We start from the raw sequence: 19,589 nt of genomic DNA on the forward strand, positions 1-19,589 counted from the left end.
GTCTCATCCTGTCTCCAACTCTCCTCTCACCATCTCCCCATCTGTCCGGTGCTTTTCAGTGCCTCTTCCCCAGGACTGGCTCCTCCTCCCTGTTCCTGTCTCTTTCCTTCTCCAGGTCTGTCCTGTCCCTTCCCCCAGATCTGGCCTCAGTAGTCCACCTGTCTCCTGCCCAGACCTGTCTTCTTTCTTCCCCCAGATCAGTCACTTGTCCTCTCCCACCAAGTTCTGCCTTGCTGCATGCCCTCAGTGTTTTGGTCCTGTTGCTCTGTCCTCTGGCTCCGTCCCGCTCTCCCTCTCTAGCCCCACATCTGGGCCTCTGGAACCACAGCTGGTTCTCATTAGGAGGGGGAGGGGCGAGGCTGTTCATTGGGGCCTTCGATGTGATGTCAATCCTCCCCCCACCGCAGCCTGTGTGTCTACAGGACCTGGGAGCAGGGGGAACATGGGAGAGGAAAGAGAGGTGGGTTGGGGGAGGAGTAGGGGGACCATAAAGGAAGGGGGTGCTCCAGAAGGAAGTAGAGGAGTGGCCAAGGTACCGAAGGGAAGCAGGCTGGGGGAGCTGGCACCGCCCAGGCCTCCTCCCTCAACTTCCTGTCCTAGGGCCAGGGAGGGGCAGGGACCAGAAAGACAACAGAGTGAGGGGGGGACTAGAAAGGCAGATTGGCGTAGAAATCATGGAGGAAGAGAGTAACCTTGGTGAGCAAAGGGAGGGCTAGGCATAACGGGGAGAGGAAGGGACATGAGAATGCTGGTAGGGATGACTGGGGCAAGACTGAGAGAAAGTAAGCCAGTGTGACAAAGGAGAGAGCACATGTGGCAAAGGGCAAAGGAGAGGGCGAGTGCAGTTACTACAGAGGGGGGAGCTAAGTCAGAGTGGACACAGCTAGCCTGGAGAGGTGGGGGAGGTAAATAGAGGTGGGAGACAGAGCTGTGTTGGAGGGCAGAGAGGAGAGGAGGGTGAGGAAGGGAGGAAGGAGAAGGCTGACAAACTGGCTTTCCAGGATATCCCTGAGAAAACTCATGGGAGGGTTGTGTTCCTCCTGAGGACTGGTTCCTGGGAGCCACTTCAGAGAGGCTGGGGACAGATACAAGCAGAGGAAAAGTCCCTTTTCTGAGCTTTAATGGTGTGCTGGGCTCTATGCCAGGTAGTTCACAGACATACCCCCATTTAATCATAACAACCCTGTGAGGAAGGTGTCCTGCCTTCCTCAGTGTGAAACAACTTTTCTGAGTTAACACAGCCCCAATTTGATCCCAAGACTATGCACTCCATGCTGCCTAGGATGCAGAGAGAAGGGAAGGATGAAGAAAGGAAGAAATGGCAGGGGAGCTGAAGGGAGGGAGTGCTAGCAAGACAATGGAGGCCTGAAGAAGAGAACATATGGGAGGAGAGAGGTGTCTGTGACAGCCCAGGTCAGTAGCAGAAGACACAGATAACGGAGGTGAAGTTGGTTAAAACTTGGCCACTGATGCGTCAGGAAGGGTGAGGGAATGGAAGGGTCTAGACTGATCCCAGGGTTCTGGCCTGGTTACTAAAGTGGTGCCATTAGGATACCACCGAGGAGAAGCCATTTTTCAGGTGCCCATTGGGATCCCCACATGGTGATGTCCCAGACACAATTGGATTTGCAGGTCTGGAGGAGAGAGGTCTGGGTTGGAGACAGGGATTTGGACAAATCAGGGGTAGGTGAAAACCATGGGCTTGGAGACCCATCAGCTAGGATGTGCAGAGGAAGAAGAGGGTCTAGCATAGAATCCTGAGGAGTAGTCATATTTAAGGGGCGGACTGAGGAGACCTTTATTCTTCTCAGAGAAGAAGAAGAGGAGGCAGTATCACAGAAGTTAAGGGAGGAAATATTTCAACAAGAAGGGAGGGATCAATAGTGTCCAGGGCTGCTGAGACTTCATGCAAGACGAGGGCTGAGAAGTGGCCATTGATTTTATCAGTAAGGAATTCACTAGAGATCTGGAGAGAATAGTTTCAGGAGAGTCTGAAGGGTGCAAGCCTCCTGCAGTGGGAAATGATAAAGAATAAATCAACTAAACAACTCAACAACACAGCATAGATTGATTCATCACTACACACTGCACTTCTACGATAGGGAGGCAATATATCACAGTAGGGCAGGACAGGATAGTGGTGAAAACGTGGACTCTGGGGCCAAACCAAATGTTTTTTGCCCAGCTTCACACTTACTAGCTTTGTGACACTGGGAAAGCCACTCAATTTCTCTGAGCTTCCAGTTCTTCATTTATAAAGTAGAGACAATAATAGCACTTCCTACACTGTGTTTGCTGTTAGAACAGTGTCTGGCACACAGTATGTGTTTTGTAAGTGCCCAAGCATAATTAAGAAGATAGGCTCTGCTGTGAGACAGACTTCAGTGCAAATTCTGACTCTGCCACTTACAGTGTAGTCCTGGGTGAATTGTTCAACCTTTCTTAGTTTCCTCCTTGGTAATGAGGGGATTAAAGTGTCCATTTTATATGGTTGACACAAGAGTTAAATGAAAGAATGTTACCAAAAACTTAGCACATCGTCTGGCATACAGTGAAGGCTGAATAAATATCAGCTGCTCTTGTGTGCCAGACACACACGACAACTCTGGGATAAGTGTTATTTCACAGATGAGGAAACTGAGGGTCAGAGTGGGTGGCAGAGAGATGTGGAACACAGCTCTGATGGACTCCAAATTTAGTGCTTCGTTACCTTATATTGCTTCTCTACTGGAAGGCTTGGAATGCTCTGATGAAGGGCGAAGCAACACAACAGGGAAGGAGAACAAGCAGAATTCTGCTATAAGAGAATAATTCTGACAGTGTGCACAAGGTGGGTTAGAGGAGGAGATCTGTGATGAGGAAATGCCAGTCCAAGTAGAGGGTCAGGTGGGCATGGAGTCAGGTGGTGAGACAGGAGAAGGGGCCAGAGGATGCTTGGAGGTCTCTAGGAGACAAAGAAAAAATGGGGAGAAGCTGGCCCAGGGCATGCATGTGAAATGATTCATTAATAGATTTATTCAACAAATATCTATTGAAGGCCTACTACGGGCCAACCATCATCCTAAGCAGTAGAGATATAGCAGTGACTTGGACAGACAGAGTCCCTGCCTTCATGGTGTCCACAGGTAGGGAGACATGATCTGGGACAGGCATGGCAGGGTGAGAGGGCAAGGGCTGGTGGTGATGGGCAGCAAGGGATGACCCTGATAGTCTGGGTTGCAGAGGAGGCCAGTGAGGCTGGAGCAAGAAAAGAAGGTGAAAACGTAGCAGCAACCCAGAGATGTCAAGAGGAAAGAACAAGTTTAGGGAAGTGAGAGGTTGAGGGTCAGGGGAACACAGTAGAAGAACTGAGATGTTGGAAGTAAACTAAGTTAACCGTTCAACACTTACCAGTTGTTTTCTTTCTAAATTCTCAAGCAACTCTCTGAATGTTGCCTCCATTTTCACCTGAGGAAAGGGGAGCTCAGAGAAGCTAAGGTGGTAAATGGTGGGGCTGGAAGGTCAGCTCTACTCAACCCACAAAGGACACAGTCCTCAGCAACACACATCCACAAGGAATAACTTCACAGCCGTCACATCCCCCCTGGAAGCACTGTCAGAACCAACACACACCTACACCCTCTCCTTTCCTCCCTTTCCTTCTTCCCCTCCTCCTTCCTCACCAACCAAATGGGAGATGCAGTCTAGCTCCTTCCATGAGCAGCCTAGAGAGACAAACATAAACAAGGACATTCTAGTGTGCCAAGTGAACACAGAGGGGCATCCTGACCCAGGCTTGGGGGTTCCAAGCAGACCAGTGGGAGGAGGTACCCTCTCACCAGTGGACATAGGAACTCAGTAGTAGTCCCTCCCAAGTGTCAGTAGTTGAAAATGCCTGGGAGTCAGAGGGTTACCGAGGAAACATGGACTGTAGAACTGAAGTAAGGGGCAGGCAGAGGGAAACCAGGAAGAAGATAGGATCCAGCAGCATGAACTCCTGGGAGGGGCTTTTGCTTGCAGGTCTCAGGGCATCAGACAGTCCAGTTGCTTCTGTTACCACAGGAAGGATAGGGAAGAGGAAGAGGGCACACACAGGTGTCTGGGCACCTGATATGGGGAGGGGCAGGGCCAAGGGTGCCAGGATTTGGGAGGACCCACAGTGGGTGTGTGTGAGGGGTGGTGGAGGGAGGAGCAGCCTATGGCACCTCCCAGGAAGGGGGCTTGCTGGAGTGGAGCAGATGGTGGGCACTATCGTGCCTTGTGGCCTGATGGCAGGTCACAGCTTCCTCATCTTCCTCTCCTTCCAGGAACCCCAATAGGCACCTGGAGCAATATATTTGTATCTGCAAATTTCTGGTGCTTCTTAAATATTTGCCAACTGAATGAAAGAGAAATCAAGTACAGAGAGGGAGAGAAAGAAGATCCAGGAAAAGAGAAGCCCATGTGAAGGGCAGAGAGGAGGAGAACATAGGGTGAGGAAGGACAGTTTGTGGGGGAGAGGAGTGGCAATGTCTCCAGTGGGACAAGTGGGTACGTGTGGAAATGTCTCGATTGTGTGGGCAGCTGAGACCAGATGTCAATCTTCTAAAGAGTGAATGAGGGTGAGGTATATGCAGTAAGCGGCTTCATTTATTCATGCATTTGTTCATTGCCATGAATGTGAATGTGAAGGGTCCCAGGGAGATGAAGATATATAATATGCAACCCTGCCATCAAGAGGCCCCAGCCCAGGGGCGCCTGGATGGCGCAGTCGGTTAAGCGTCCGACTTCAGCCAGGTCACGATCTCGCGGTCCGTGAGTTCGAGCCCCGCGTCGGGCTCTGGGCTGATGGCTCGGAGCCTGGAGCCTGTTTCCGATTCTGTGTCTCCCTCTCTCTCTGCCCCTCCCCCGTTCATGCTCTGTCTCTCTCTGTCCCAAAAATAAATAAAAACATTAAAAAAAAAAAATTAAAAAAAAAAAAAAAAAAAAAAAAAAAAAAAAAAAAAGAGGCCCCAGCCCAGTCAGAGAGACAGAACGGGGAAGAGGCAATGACAACAGTCAGACAAGAGGATCCCAAGCCTGCACGGTAAAGTCAGGAAAGGTGGGGTTTGAGACTAGATCTGAGGATGGGAAGGGGCTAGCCATAAGAAGAGGGGAGTAAAGGGCTTTTAGGGCAGAGAACAGTATGTGCAAAGGGCCAGAAGCTTAGCAGAATGCCATGTCTTTGAGGAACTACAAGGAATTCAATATGGCTAGAACCTGGAATGTGAGGAAGGTAGGGAAATGACACAGATGATGAGACTGTGAAGGCCGAGGGGAGTAAGATCATGAGGGATCTCCTGAGCCTCATTAAAGTGGAAATTCACCCAAGATAATGGAAAAATATTGCAGAATACTGAGCAGGGAATGCATGGCAGGATTTGCACTTTAGAGAGATCCCTCCTGCTGCATTGAAAAGAATGGCCTGGAAGAGGAATAGTAGAAGTCTAGGGAGACAAGTTAGGAGGCTCTTGTAGTAATTTTTGTGAACAGACAATGAGGTGAGGGCAGTAGCTGAAGCCATGGAGCAAAGGGGATGGGATGCCAGGGAGCGCTGGAAAGGAGGTAGGACCAGCAGGTTCCAGTGACTTTCTGGGTTGGAGAAAGACAGATAGCAAAGGCAAGGCATTGGCTGAAGTTGACTTCTGGATGCGTAGCTTGATAACTCAATGCAGACAGTGGTGGTGGAGGGAAGGAATGATGAGTTCAGGTTTGGACATTTAGGTGCTTCTGAGCTGTATAGCAAACACCAGGTAGGAAGCAGATATGGAGGTCTGCAGGTCAGAAGAGAGGTCCGGAAAAAGTAGACATTTGGGAGTCATCAGCCTATAGAGATGATAATTAAAGCCCTGGAAATGAATGAGATGGATCACCTAGAGGAGTGTATACAGTGAGACAATAAGAAGGTCCAAACCAGAACCCTAAGGAACAGTAACATTTAGGGGCTCTCCAAAGCAGACTGAGAAGGAACAGCAAGGAGGAGCTCTGGGAGAGAGATGCACAGACCCCATCATATTGTAATCATCTGTTTATCTGCCTGGCTCTTCCACTGAGGTTTAAACTTCCTGAGTGTATGAATAGTGTCTTCTCTCATAATATTCCCATCACCTGGCATTGTGGTTGGCACTTGAGACCTCACTAAATGTGGACAGAATAAAATGGTGGCTCAGAAGCCATAAGACAAGAATGACTCAAAGAGAAAAGAATGGTCAACAATGTCAGACCATGCCAAGGGGTCAGGCAGTTGAGGACTTTTGAAAAGAACCTCTAGATTTGGCAGGTGAGAGGTCACTTTCTCTTAGGGAGACCCATGACCCTGGAGGGGCAAGAGTAAAGGGGAAGTGAGGAAGTGGGAACAGCTCCATGCAGAAGACCCTTTCACAGTGAAGCAACATGAGAGGGTCTCTTAGCTCATTGGGGACTACAGGCTTCAGGGAGGCAGGGGAGACTGGAGGCTCTGTGTATGCTCGCAGGAGGAATGGGTACAAAGGGAGAAACTGGAGAATGAATAAGACACAGAATAATTAGGGGAGTGATGTCCCCATGGAGGCAGGAGGGGATGGGTGAAGTAGTCTTAGAAGAGACACCTCTTCATAGGAAAAAAAAGAGAAAAGATTGAGGGGAATGCAGATAAAATTTGAGGGTGGAGGCAGAAAGCTGAGGAAATTCAAATTGGATGGCCTCACTTTTCTCAGTGAGTGAACAGACCAGATTGTCTACTCTTACTGCTTCCCTCCCCTTCACCTCTACATCCATCCCACTGCTGAGCCCTGCTGACCCTGCTGCCTACACAACTCTTGAAACCATCTACTTTCTCCCTCTCTGCTGCTACCATTCCAGTTCAGGCCAGTGTCCTCCTCTCCTGCTTCCTGCAACAGCCAACGATCCTCCTTTACAGATCCCTCCCTTCAGTCTCCACGCTGTCAGACTTGGTAGTTCTAAACCAGATCTGATCATATCACACTGTAGCTTCAAAACATTAGGAGACTTTCCATTATTGTGGGGTTAGATAATCTTTTTCCTGTGACCTACAAGAACCACATGATCTGACTAGCTGTCTCTCCACCTTTCCCAGATTTTCTCACCTCTCCTCACAACATACTATTAGTGCCAGGCTCACTGGATTGCTTTACCTCTTGGACATAAAATACTTCTTGCAAGTGGGCTTTTCCATGTTTGCTCCCATGGTTTTGAATATTTTCCACCCAGTCTACCTCATCTCCACTTCTCCTTTGCTTGGCTGACTCCCTATTTATCCATTGAGCTTAAGCTTAAACGTCATTTCCTCCAGAAAGCCTCTTCTGACATCCCTATATTCTCTTAGCTTTCCTTGCTGTGTGCTACCATGGCACAGCACTCACCAGATAGCCTGTAAGCTCCGTGAGGGCAACGACCATGTCCATTTCATTCACCCTTGTAATGCCACACCTACCACACTGCCTGGCACAGGGCAGGTACTCAATATGGGTTTGCTGAATGAATAAACCAGTGGATTGACTAATCTGCTGAAAACAATGGGATGAGGGATGTGAGGTTAAGGGGTATGAAGAAAACAGAAAAAATTTCCTCTACTTATTTATGGAGGGCCAGTTGAGGGTGGAATTTATAGAAGCATGAATTTATAGAAGCATTACTTGGTGTGGTTGAGAATTTGGGTTGAGACTTAGTGGGGTGGGTGGGCTCAAGGACAATGAGACAAAGAGTGGCCAAGGAGTGTCTGAAGGGATAGTCCTGGGTGTGTATACTGGAAGGAAAGCACAAAGCCAGAAAGGGGCAGATGAGGAAAAAGCAAAGAGGTCAAGGGCAAGAGGCCATTATGAGGTTGAAGAGTAAGTATAATGGGAGTGAGGGCATCTGAGAGCTGGAAGGACACAGGAGGCTGTGCGCAGAGAGTGGAAAGGAGGGGTTTACAATTTTAGAGATGGACCAGTTCTGCAAAGTGGTCCTGGGAGGGAAAAAGGAGATAACAGGAGCTAAGGAGCTCAAGAAGCTGTGAGGCTGGGGTATTAGAAGGACACTTCAAATCAAGGCAGGCTATAGGATGAAGGGAAGACTGATCCAGGTCCCCAGTTTTCAGGGAACAAGACGTTGAGCCTAGGGGTCTATGGAGGAGGAGTGAGAGCATCGTAAGTTAACGGGAGCTTGTTTAGCAATTGGGACAGCTCACTCCTGGTATATCCATGCCACCAAAAAAGCAGGGGTTGTTCCAGTGTGTGTGTGTGGTAAGGGCCACTGCAACACAGCGTCCTGTTAGTGTTAGGACTCTGGAACACCTGCTATGTACAGGCAGCTCTGATGAAGTATAACCTAGATGATGGGTTGGCTGTGACTGTTTCCAGTGGATGTGCATGGCTGTGACAGTGTGTACAAGGAGATGTTGGCAGTAATAGTGTGTCTCCCATGGTACGTGTTGGCCTTGACAATGATCTTGTGGGGATGTGTTGGCTGCACCAATTCTCTTGTGGGTGTGTGTTGTCCTAAGAGCATCATCTGCGTGTGTGTTGGCTCTGACAGTACTTCCTGGGGGTATGTGATGGCTGTGAAGGTATCTCTGGTGGGTGTGTATTGCCTAGGATTGTGTCCCTTGTGGGTTGAGTAGGGCTATGACCGTGTCCCCTGTGGGTATTTGGGGAGTTGACATAAGTAACAATATTTTTCTGGCCTATGACCCCATGGCTGCAGGCCCAACCCACACCACACTGACTTCATTGTGCTTCTAGACCTCCCTCTCCCCACCCCCTCCACGTGGGACCAGGCCTGTGGTGACCTCCCTCTGTCTCCTGAACAAGATTCTCATCTAAGCATCCTGGGCACAAACTCAGAGCACCAGGCTGGATGCCCCACTTCCACTCCAGGCTTTGCCTGTTTCTCCTCTGTTTCTCTTTACTTCTCCCCCTTAGTTTCTTTGTCTCTGTCTCAGTTTGTCTCTGTCACACACCCATCCTCCACATTCTGACACATGGCTTCCAAAGAGGCAGGCAACACACACACACACACACACACACACACACACACACACACACCCTGACTGGGACTTGCTCACCATGACACACACTCATTCTGACCCACACACCCTCGGAGTGACACGCACATACACACACAACCAGACAGACACACACGGACACACAACCTCCCAGTGACATGCACTGACTCACACTCTGCTGATGCACTCACACTCGGAGTAGCACACACACACCCTGCTCGCACCCCGCACCCACACCCCCCTCACACTCTCACGCCGCACACCCCACTCGATGTCACACACACAAAGACCCCCAGGCCCTGCCCCCACGCTCACGTTCACGCTCGCCCTCGTCCCGCAGGCCCAGCCCCCCCCTCCCCCATTGTCTCCGGCTCAGAACAAAGCCCCCGGCTGCGCCGCCGCCGCCGCCGCCCGGGAGAGGCCGGAGGGCCGGGCGGGCGCGGCCGGACGGGCCGGGCGGGCGCGGGCACTGACCTCCGCGCGGCGCGGGCTCCCTCGCCCGGTCCTGGGGCGCCGTCCGGCCGCGGTCAGCCCCCCGGGCAGCGCCCGCCCGCGCGGGGCCTGGGGCCGCGCATCGTCTCCCGCCGCTGTCTCCGGGCTCGCGATCAGCTCCGGGCAGCCAGCCGTCGGTCCGTGCGCCCCTGGCCGTCGGTCCGTCCTTCCCTTCGCCGCCGCCGCCGCCGCCGCCGCCGGGGCGCCGCCTCCTCCACAGCCGCCCCGCGGAGGATGCGAGATTCGCGGCCGCGGCCCCGCGCCCCCTCCCCTCCCCTCCCCTCCCCTCCCCTCCCCCGCCCTCCGCGCGGTAACCCGAGCCCCCGCCCCTCCGCCCGCGGAGCCCCCGCCCCCGCCCCCACCCGCGCTCCGCGCCGCGGCCCCCCCAGCGCCCGCCCGTCCTCCCTCCGCCCCTCGACTTCCCGGCCCCAGTCCCCGGCGCCGGATCCAGCCCCAGCGCCGCGCGGTCCTCACGTCCCCGTTCTCGTTCCTGCTCCCGGTCACTGCGCCCGGCCCCCTCCTCCCATCCCGATCTCGACATCCTCTGCCTCGTCCTCTTCTTCCATCTTCTTTCCCAGCCCCTATTGCCCGGACGTCCCTCTTCCCCCTCGCTGTCCCGTTCTCCCGCTCTCTCTCGCCCAGCCCTTCTCCCTCCCACCCTTTTTTCTCCATCTCCTCTCCCTTTCTCCCCGTCCCCTGCTTCTCACCCCTTCCCTCGGCCTTTTCTCTCCACCCGTTTCTTCCCTTCCCATCCCCTCCGCTCAGTCCTCTCTCTCCCTAGCCTCTTGTCTATCAAATTCTCCCCATCTCCTTCCTCAACCCTTCTCTTGTACCCGGCTTCCTTCCCCGTCTCCCCATCCCCTTCTGTCCTTCTCTTCTCTTCCCCTTTATCACCAACCCATTCTGCCTTCCCATTCTCCCGGTCTCCTCTTGCCCCCTTCCACTCACCTTCTCCCCATTCCCTTCTGCCATCCCTTTCTCGACCCTCCTCTTTCCCCATCCTCTTCTTCCATCTTCGTCTTTCCATTCCCTCCTAGTCATTTCTGTTAATCCCATGCACTATCCCTTTTCCCTTCTTCATGGCTAAGCTCTCTTTCACTCCCCTCTTCCCTCATCCCCAATTTGAGGCTACAGATTGGAAGGTTTGGAAAGAAGAGATTTGCGGCTGATGGTTTAACTCGGGAGATAGTCCCCAGAAAAGGAAAATGAGATAGGAACTGGGCAGGGAGTTGGGAAGGGGCTCGAGGGACAACTTGGAAGAGAAAATGGGAAGGAGTGAAATCAGACAGAGGTGGAGAGTATCAAAGAAGTGGAAGAGTTTTGACCCTTCCCCTTCTGCCTTTCCTGATGACTGTGAGTAGGCTGAGTCCAAAAGTATTCTGTGCTTGAGAGGTGTAAAAATGGTACAGAGAGACTGGGAACTTCTGAGAAAAGAAAACAAAGTTTCAGCTAAAGCAGAAGGGGGTGCGATTTGGAAAGAGAGGAGTGAAGGAGGGGCTGGAGTCCTTGGTAACATCCAGATTTCTGGTTTGCAAGCTGAGTGGATGGCAATGACATTCACTGTGCGAGACAAAAGGAGCAGCAGTAGCTTGCAGGTTGACATAGAAAGATGATGACTTTACATTTGGGCTGCTGACTTTGAAGTGCCTGCTGGGTAGGTAGGTTTTGTAGCTTAGGACAATGGCCTGGATGGGCATAAATATTTGGGAGTCATCTGCAAATACCGTATAAGCTTGAATACAGGGTGAGGTTTTGCCTTTTTTGTTTTTCCAAAATCTTCCCTCAGGAAAGAGGGAGTAACCTTATATTTGAGTCCTTACAAAGTCTCTCATATTACAGGGTTTGCTCTCATTTATTTTGAACAACAAACCACTGGATAGGGCAGTATGGTATGGTGACTAAGCTTGTGGACTCTGGAGCCAGACTGCCTGGTTTGGGGTCCAGACTCTGCCATTTACAAGCTTTGGGCTTTTGAAAGTTACTTAACTTGCCTTTGCCTCAGTTTTCTCATCTATACAGTGGGTCTAAGGATTAAATTTTTTTTTTACGTTTGTTTATTTATTTATTTATTTATTTATTTATTTTGAGAGAGACAGAGAGAGAGAGCATGAATATGAAAGCGAGAGTGAGAGCAGGGAAGAGCAGAGAGAGAAGGAGAGAGGAAATCCTGAGTGGGCTCCATGGTCAGCGAGGAGCCCCATCTCATGACCCTCAGATCATGACCTGAGCTGAAATCAAGAGTTCATCGCTTAATCCACTGAGCCACCCAGGCGCCCCTGGATTAAATGATTTAATATACAGAGAGGACTATGCACCTGGCACATAGTAAGTGCTCAATAAGTGCTATTTTTTACTCTTGTGGCAAGACTCATTAACCTGAAATGTCCTCGGCAATGCTATTTTGGATGCTTGTATAGATCACTTGTCACAGAATCCATTGTTAAAGAAGTTTAGCACAGCTTTGGTAACTATTCCTGGTGGTATGACCTCACAACTGCATGTGTTGGATGTCTCTAAATATGCTTTTAAAAGATTGCTTTAAAAAATAATACAGTAGTACTTGGGAGGGGCTTCTGGGGTGCTGGAAGTGTTCTATTTCTTGACTTCAGTGATGTTGTGTTTCGCTTTGTGACAATTTATTGAGTGGAACACTTATGATTTATGCTTTTGCTGTATGAATGTTACTTCAGTAAGAGAAATTAACAACTGAAATTATTTTTAAAAGGCAATAATACACTAAGTGGGTTTTTAGAGGTCAAGAACATACTGTTGCAGGATACAGGCCAAAAACCAACTGCCCTAGTGTGATGTAAATGGCCCTTGTGACTTGGGATAAAGTTTCCAGTGACTGAATCATATGTGGATTCAAATTGTGCTGTGTCCTGTCCCCAACTCTTCACTTAGAGTGGAGAGAAGATCATCCATTCTGGGAAAATGGGTAAGATGACTAAAAGTGACCCTAATAGTAAGAAAGACACTGCTTTGGAGATGCATGCCAAGAGTATGAATAAAATTGTTCACTGAATTATGAGAATGGAAAAAAAGCAAATCTATAAGCCAATATATTTTTATATTATATATAAGCCAATATATTGATATATATATAGTTTATTATTTTATAAATCAATACCTGAATTTAAATGTGTATAGTAAATTAACTATTGTAGTATGTATAGTATATGTGTAGTAAATTAACTAATAGAAGTAGACTTTTGATTATTTCATACTCATCCCTAAAGGTATAAGTTTTTGGGTTGGTCAAAAGCTCTTTGGATTTTCTCACTGGGAAAATGAGGTATCACCTTAGCTTTGGGTTGCTTGTGTTGTAAATGTGACAAATGGCAAGAGAAGTTAAGGGAGTGACTAAGGTTGCTCAGGGGCAGCATGTACATTGGGAAGAGAAGGGTGTTTAGGACAGATCCTGAGAAGCTCCAATATTTAAAGGTTGAAGAGAGGAGGAGCAGTCCTCAAAGAAAAGTGAGGAGTGGCCAGAGAGGGAGAGAAAAGAAAGGGAAGCGAGTGGTACCACTAAAGCCAAGGGAAAGGCCAAGAAAGAAGTCACAAAAGCAGGGAGTGGTCATCAAGGTTGAATGGCACAGAAGACGCCAGAGGTAAGGACTGAAGAGTATCCACTGGATTTAGCCAGAGGTAGGCTGCTGGTGACCTTGGGGACGATGGGGTTGGTGGAGTTGTAGCAGTGGAAACTAGTCAGCACTCAGTAAATGAATGAGCGAAAGGTGAGGGCCTGAAGACTTTGAGTACAGCCTGCTTGCTCCTTAAAGAGGCTTGACTGCAGGCAAGAAGAGAGATCAATCGCGGGGGGGGGGGGGGGGGGGGGTAGACAGGTATTTTAGGAGGCCAGAGTTTTTCAAATGGGAGGACCTAAATGTATTTTCTTGCTTCCTTCATTTACTGAAGACACATGTAAGTGCCCACTATGTACCAGCTCTATACTTAAGATACATATTTAAGATATGACTAAAGAGTAAACTGTGAAGACATATCTGCAAATTGGTACTGGGGAGTATAATGATAGAGGAAAATATGGGATTGTGCACATAGAGGGGATTCCTCATCCAGCTCAGGGTTGGGATGTCAGCCAATGGTGTCACAAAGAGGATATTGGAACTGGATCTTGTAGGATAGTAGAAGCATAGCAAATGAAGAAGTTGGAGAAACAACTTTCAGGCAGAATAAACAGCAGCACCGTGTTCCAGAGCACAACAGCATTAAAGAAAATAGTTTCTGGCCATGGAGATTGGTGTATAAGTGGTAGTGGTGGTGGTTCTGAGTAGATTGAGTTAGCTGGAGTGTAGGGAATATTGGCTAGTATGAAAGGGGAAACCAGAAAAAGTAAATGGGACCAAATCATGGAGGATATTATACATCATACAGAGGGTTAGGCTCTGAGCAGCCATTGAAAGTTTTATTTAATGCAGGAAATAAAATGAGTAGGTTATGTGACATTAACATCATTATGGCTGCAATATTGAGGATCACAGGAGACGAGATATGAGTTAGTTTTAGTTGCCCAGCTTATACTGTAGTGAGGGTCTAACCTAAGTTAGTGATAGTAAGATTAGAAAAGAGGAGTAGACTATGAGAGAAATTATAGACTGACTAGAAGAAGTAGTGACAGGAGGATTCTAAGATGCTTTCCGTGTTCCTGGGTCATGTAGTAGTGATGTTGCTCGTAAAGTTGGGGAAACAAAGGAAAAGCAGGTTTGTGAAGAGAGAGATAAGATAATGAATCTGGTTTTGGAAACGATGAGGTTTTTTTTTCTTTTTTTTTATTATTTTTTATTTTAACATTTTTTACTTATTTGTGAGACAGAGACAGAGCATGAACGGGGGAGGGGCAGAGAGAGAGGGAGACACAGAATCGGAAGCAGGCTCCAGGCTCTGAGCCATCAGCCCAGAGCCCGATGCGGGGCTCGAACTCATGGACCGCAAGATCGTGAGCTGAGCTGAAGTCGGCCACTTAACCGACTGAGCCACCCAGGCGCCCCAGAAACGATGAGTTTAAGGCATATGTGAAATAGCCGAATGAAGATGTCTAGTAGGTGGTTAAATATAAAATTTGGAACTCAGAAGAGACAGTTGAGTATTTTCAGAGGATAAATATTTGAGAGCCACCAGACTAAAGGTGGTTATGTAGAACCATGAGAATGGATGTGGTCACTTATGGAGAATATGTAGTGAAAACAGGTTGTGGGCAGCTTTTAAGGGGTGGATAACAAAAGAAGATTCATGCATGAGATTGGGAAGAAGCAACTGACAAGGTAAGAATTGAACAAGAGAGCGGTGCCCAATGTGTTCTCACAGAAGACAAGGAAAGAAACCGCTACAAAATGAGAATTGTCAACAGTAAAAATACCACAATAAGATGAGGTATGGCAGGTTTCCATTAGATTTTGGAATTAGGGCGGAGCTGATGACCTCAGTGATCAAAAGAGAGGAGGTGAAGAACAAATCTAGAGGCACCACACTTCCTGAATTCAAACTATACTACAAAGCTTAGTAATCAAAACAGTATGGTATTGACATAAAAACAGACACATAGATCAATGGAACAGAATAGGGAGCCCAGAAATAAACCTATGCATGTATTGTCAATTAATTTTTGACAAAGCTGCCAAGAATACACAAAGAGGAAAGGATACCATATTCAATAAAGGGTATTGGGGAAAGTGGCTATACACATACAAGAGAATGAAACTAGACCACTATCTTATACCATACATAAAAATCAACTCAAAATGGACTTGAATGTAAGAGCTGAAACTATAAACTCCTAGAAGCACTTCAACATAGAGGGTAAGCTCCTTAACATTGGTCTTGGCAATGATCTTCTGGATTTGACACCAAAAGCAAAGGCAACAAAAGTACAAACAAACAGCAAAGGAAATCATCAACAAAATGAAAAGGCAGCCTGTGGAATGGGAAAAAATATTTCCAAACCACATATCCTGTAAGGGGTTAATATCCAAAACATATAAGAAATTCATACAACTCGGTAGCAAAAAGCCCATAGCCTAATTAAAAAAGGGCAAAGGGCCTTAATGGATATTTTCCCAAAGAAGACATCCAAATGATCGCTAAGTACAGGAAAAGATGTTTAACGTCACTGGTCATCAGGGAAATGCAAATCAAAATCACAATGAAATATCACTTCATACCTGTTAGGATGTCTATTCCAAAAGCACAAAATAAACAATAAAATCAAGAGATAACAAATGCTGGTGAGGATGTGAAGAAACAACCCCCTGTACAATGTTGGTGGGAATGTAAACTAGTATGACCACTGTGAAAAACGTATGGAGGTTTCCCAAAAAATTAAAAATAGAACTGCCACATTATCCAGCAGTTTTACTTCTGAGTATATATCTGAAGGAAATGAAATCATTTCAAATAGATATCTGCACCGCATGTTCATTATAGCAATATTGACAGAAGCAAAGACATGGAAACAGCCTAAGTAAGTGTCTGTCAATGGATGAATGGATAAATAAAATGTGGTATGGATAGATAGATAATAAAACAATATTATTTAGCTTTAAAAATGAAGGGAACCCTGCTATTCATGACCACATAGCTGAAACTGGAGGCCATAATTCTAAGCGAAATAGGCCAGAAAGAGAAAGACAAATACTGCACTGTATCACTTGCATGTAGAATCTTTAAAAAAAAAAAAACAAAACTGAACTCACAGAAGCTTATAGGATGATGGTTACCAGGGGATAGGTGGGGGATGGGAAAAACGGGAAGAGATTGGTAAAAGGGTGCAAACTTTCAGTTAGAAGACAAATAAGGTCTGAGGATCTAATGTATGGCATGGTGAATATAGTTGATAATACTGTATTTTATAAATAAAATTTGCTAAGAGAAAGGATAGAGAGAGAGAGAGAGAGAGAGAGAGAGAGAGAGAGAGAATGGGAAAGAAACCAGACCACAGAGGGAGAAGGAGGGAGTGGAGGTAAAACGGTAGTGACTGTGTAAGAGTGAACACTTCATGGTCTGTGAAAGAAACCCAATTGAATTCACTGAGGAAAGAAGGGTATATTTAGTGGCCCAGGGTACCAAACCTGGGAGTTGACTGGCAAATGGAACAGAAACTCAAATACCACCAAGACTTCCTCTGTGTCTCTAGTTTCTGTTTTTCATTTTATTTTATTTTGCTTCATCTTCTCCTACTTATTTAAATTTTTTATTTTATTTTGGAGTTAATTTTAGATTGCAAAGTTGCCAAGATAGTATTGAGAGTTCCCACGTACCCTTCACCCGGGTTCCTCTAATGATAACATCCTAAATAATTATGATACATTTGTCAAAAACAAGAGGTTAACGCTGGTACATCACTGTCCACTGAACTCCAGACTTTATTCTGATTTCACCAGTTTTTTTTCCCACTAATGTTCTTTTTCAATCCCAGGGTTCAATTCAGGATACCACATTACATTTAATCTTCACGATTAGTCAGTCTCCTCTGGTCTGTGACAGTTTCTCTGTCTTTTTTTTTGTGTTTGTTTTTGTTTTTTTCATGACTTTGACAATTTTGTAGAGTACTGGCCAGTCATTTGGGGAAACATCCCTCAGTTCAGGTTTCTCGGATGCTTTTCTTATGATTAACCTGGAAAGAGGTGCCAGGGAGGTACAGTGCCCTTCTCATTCCATTATATTGGGTGTACATGATAGCAACATGAATTATCACTGGTGATATTGACTTTGATCGCTTCATTAAGGTTGTGTCTGCCAGATCTTTGTACTGTAAAGCTACTTTTTTTTTTCTCTTTCCATATTCTGTTCTTTGAAAGTGAGTTTCTAAGTCCCATAGTGAGGGAGGAGGAAATTAAGCTCCACTTCCTGGACGGGGGGCACATATGATCTACATTATATTATGTAGTATATTATTTGGAATTACTCTGTTTGGAAGATTCATCTCTTATCCTTCCTGATGTTTTACACTAATCTTAAAATTAATATTACATATGTGATTAGTCTAAAAAATAGGTAAGTAGGTCTTATTAAACACCAAAAAAAAAAAAAAAAATCAGAAATCCTGGAGAAAGACTCCAAATGATCTGGGCTGACTCACATACCCATTTAGATCAATCTTGGGAACAGAGTCAAGGACAATTAAGAGGATGGCAGCTCCTATTTAGAATGATTGTTAAAAATGCTTTGGCATGAACTTGTCCTTTTGACCAGGGCATGCTTTGGTTCTTTCCTTGGTTAAGTGACCTCTCACTTAACCTTCAGACCTCAGCTGAAGCATCACTTAGTCACAGACCTCCTTCCTGACTTCTCCAACTAAATCAGTACATTTGATGGATTCTCATGGTGCCTGGTACTCCTCCTTTGTGGTAGTTACCACAATTGCAAGTTTCTGGTGTGTGAATACTTGATTAAATACCTAAATACGCCACTAAACAGTCTATCTGGTGTGTTCTTCTTTGTAGCACAGACTTGCTTGCGTGCACATAGGTGGTGTTCAGTCAATATTTGTTAAGGGTATGACTGATATGAAGTGGGCTTCTATTCCACAGTTGAAGAAAGGATATTACCGAGGTAGCAGAATCAAGGACCACTACTCAGTGAGTGCAGTGAGGAGAGAGAGGCAGTAGCAGGAGGCTGGGAGGAAGAGTGGGGAAGGGAGGGACTAATGGACAGCTGCTTGGAAGAAAGCAGCAGGACCATGTTTGACACTGTAGGTCAGGAGCTCACAGAGAGGCAATGACTGGTGGAGCAGGTCCCAGAGGAGAGAAGAGGGACTGGAGAAGTCATCATGAGTACAAGAAACAATTGTTTTTTAGCAGAAGAGATAGGAAGGGAAGGTGGGGAGGATGCAGAAAGTTCATGTGTGAGGGTATGATGGCAGTGGGGGAGGAGGGTGGACAGGACAGGGATTTGAGGCCATCAAATGATCGATCTCCTTCTCTCTGGAGGGGCGTTGGGGAGAGAGGCAATATGTTAGGGAACTTCAGGTGAGTGTTAAAGGAGTGGAGACACTGGTAAGGAGACTGATGGCCAGTTGAGGATGCTGTGAGAGGACAGAGGACACAGCCATAGCCACACTAAAGTCCTTGATGATAAGGAAGGGAGGTCACTTCATGACAGCGCTGAGGAGGGTGGAGGCTTGTATGACAACATGGTGTGATTCTCAAAGGTTGGTGCATGTGTGAAGTGGTTGTCTGTATTTGGACCTTGGGGAGCCCTGAGACTGGAGACTCCATCCCTCTTCTCCCCTGCCATGTGGAAGGATGTGCAGAAGTGAAGACGTGCTTAAGCAAAGTCAGTCTCTAGCAGAGGAAGTGGGGGCTCAGAGATATAAAAAGGGAATGAGAATTTAGGGGGTTGTCACCATGAAATGGGGGTTTCAGAACAGAAAAACTTGGGAGGTATGTCCACCCTGGAAAGGATTAAACAGCAGGGAAGCAGCCGAAGGAAAACTTAACTACAGGCAAGATCAGTGTGGGGATGACCAAATGAGAAAGGAAAGATGACCCAGAAGGCCTGACTTGTGAACAATGATCCTGAATGACAGAATAAGGGCTGACAGGTCTCGCTGGCTCTGTTACTCATTTGTTTATTCTTAGTGCCAGAAGAGGCACTGGGTAGCATCAGAGCTTGGCTTCAGACTGCTCCACGCCTTAGCCCCCTGTTCAAATGCTCATGAGAAGCTGCAATCATCAGAACTCTTTGGTCCAGCCCAGCCCTGGAGAAACTGAGCAGGAGTATTAACAATGGCCAGAGTCCAGCATGGTCTGAATTGGGATCTTCCAAGACCAAGTATATTTTCCAGCCTCTGAAGGACTTCAGTTCCCCATAGACATTCTAGGACAGAAAAAAGGAAACTTTGATTCTCTCCGCAGAGCAAGAGCTAGAGGAAACAGAAGAGGATAGGATCTAGAACATAGGTGGAGGGATTAAACATGGAGAGGAGGAAGGACTCCTATCCTCTGGAATGGGAAGTAAAGAAAGCCAGTTTTTTTTTAATTTAATTTTTTAAAATGTTTATTTATTTTTGAGACAGAGAGAGACAGAGCATGAACAGGGGAGGGTCAGAGAGAGAGGGAGACACAGAATCCAAAGCAGGCTCTGGGCTGTGAGCTGTCGG

General features: G+C 47.1%; 1 protein-coding gene across 1 annotated transcript in view; it reads right to left on the bottom strand.

The window, feature by feature from the left end:
- The window catches only part of DCHS1 (dachsous cadherin-related 1), a 34,216-nt gene extending 24,525 nt beyond the window's left edge, over positions 1–9,691 (bottom strand). The window contains exon 1 of the mRNA XM_043580524.1: positions 9,455–9,691. The gene's annotated coding sequence lies outside the window, so the exon portion shown is untranslated. The remainder of the gene's footprint in view (positions 1–9,454) is intronic.
- Positions 9,692–19,589: the final 9,898 nt, after the last annotated feature.

The sequence above is a fragment of the Prionailurus bengalensis genome, chromosome D1 (genome assembly GCF_016509475.1).
Source record: "Prionailurus bengalensis isolate Pbe53 chromosome D1, Fcat_Pben_1.1_paternal_pri, whole genome shotgun sequence".
Classification (NCBI taxonomy): Eukaryota; Metazoa; Chordata; class Mammalia; order Carnivora; family Felidae; genus Prionailurus; species Prionailurus bengalensis.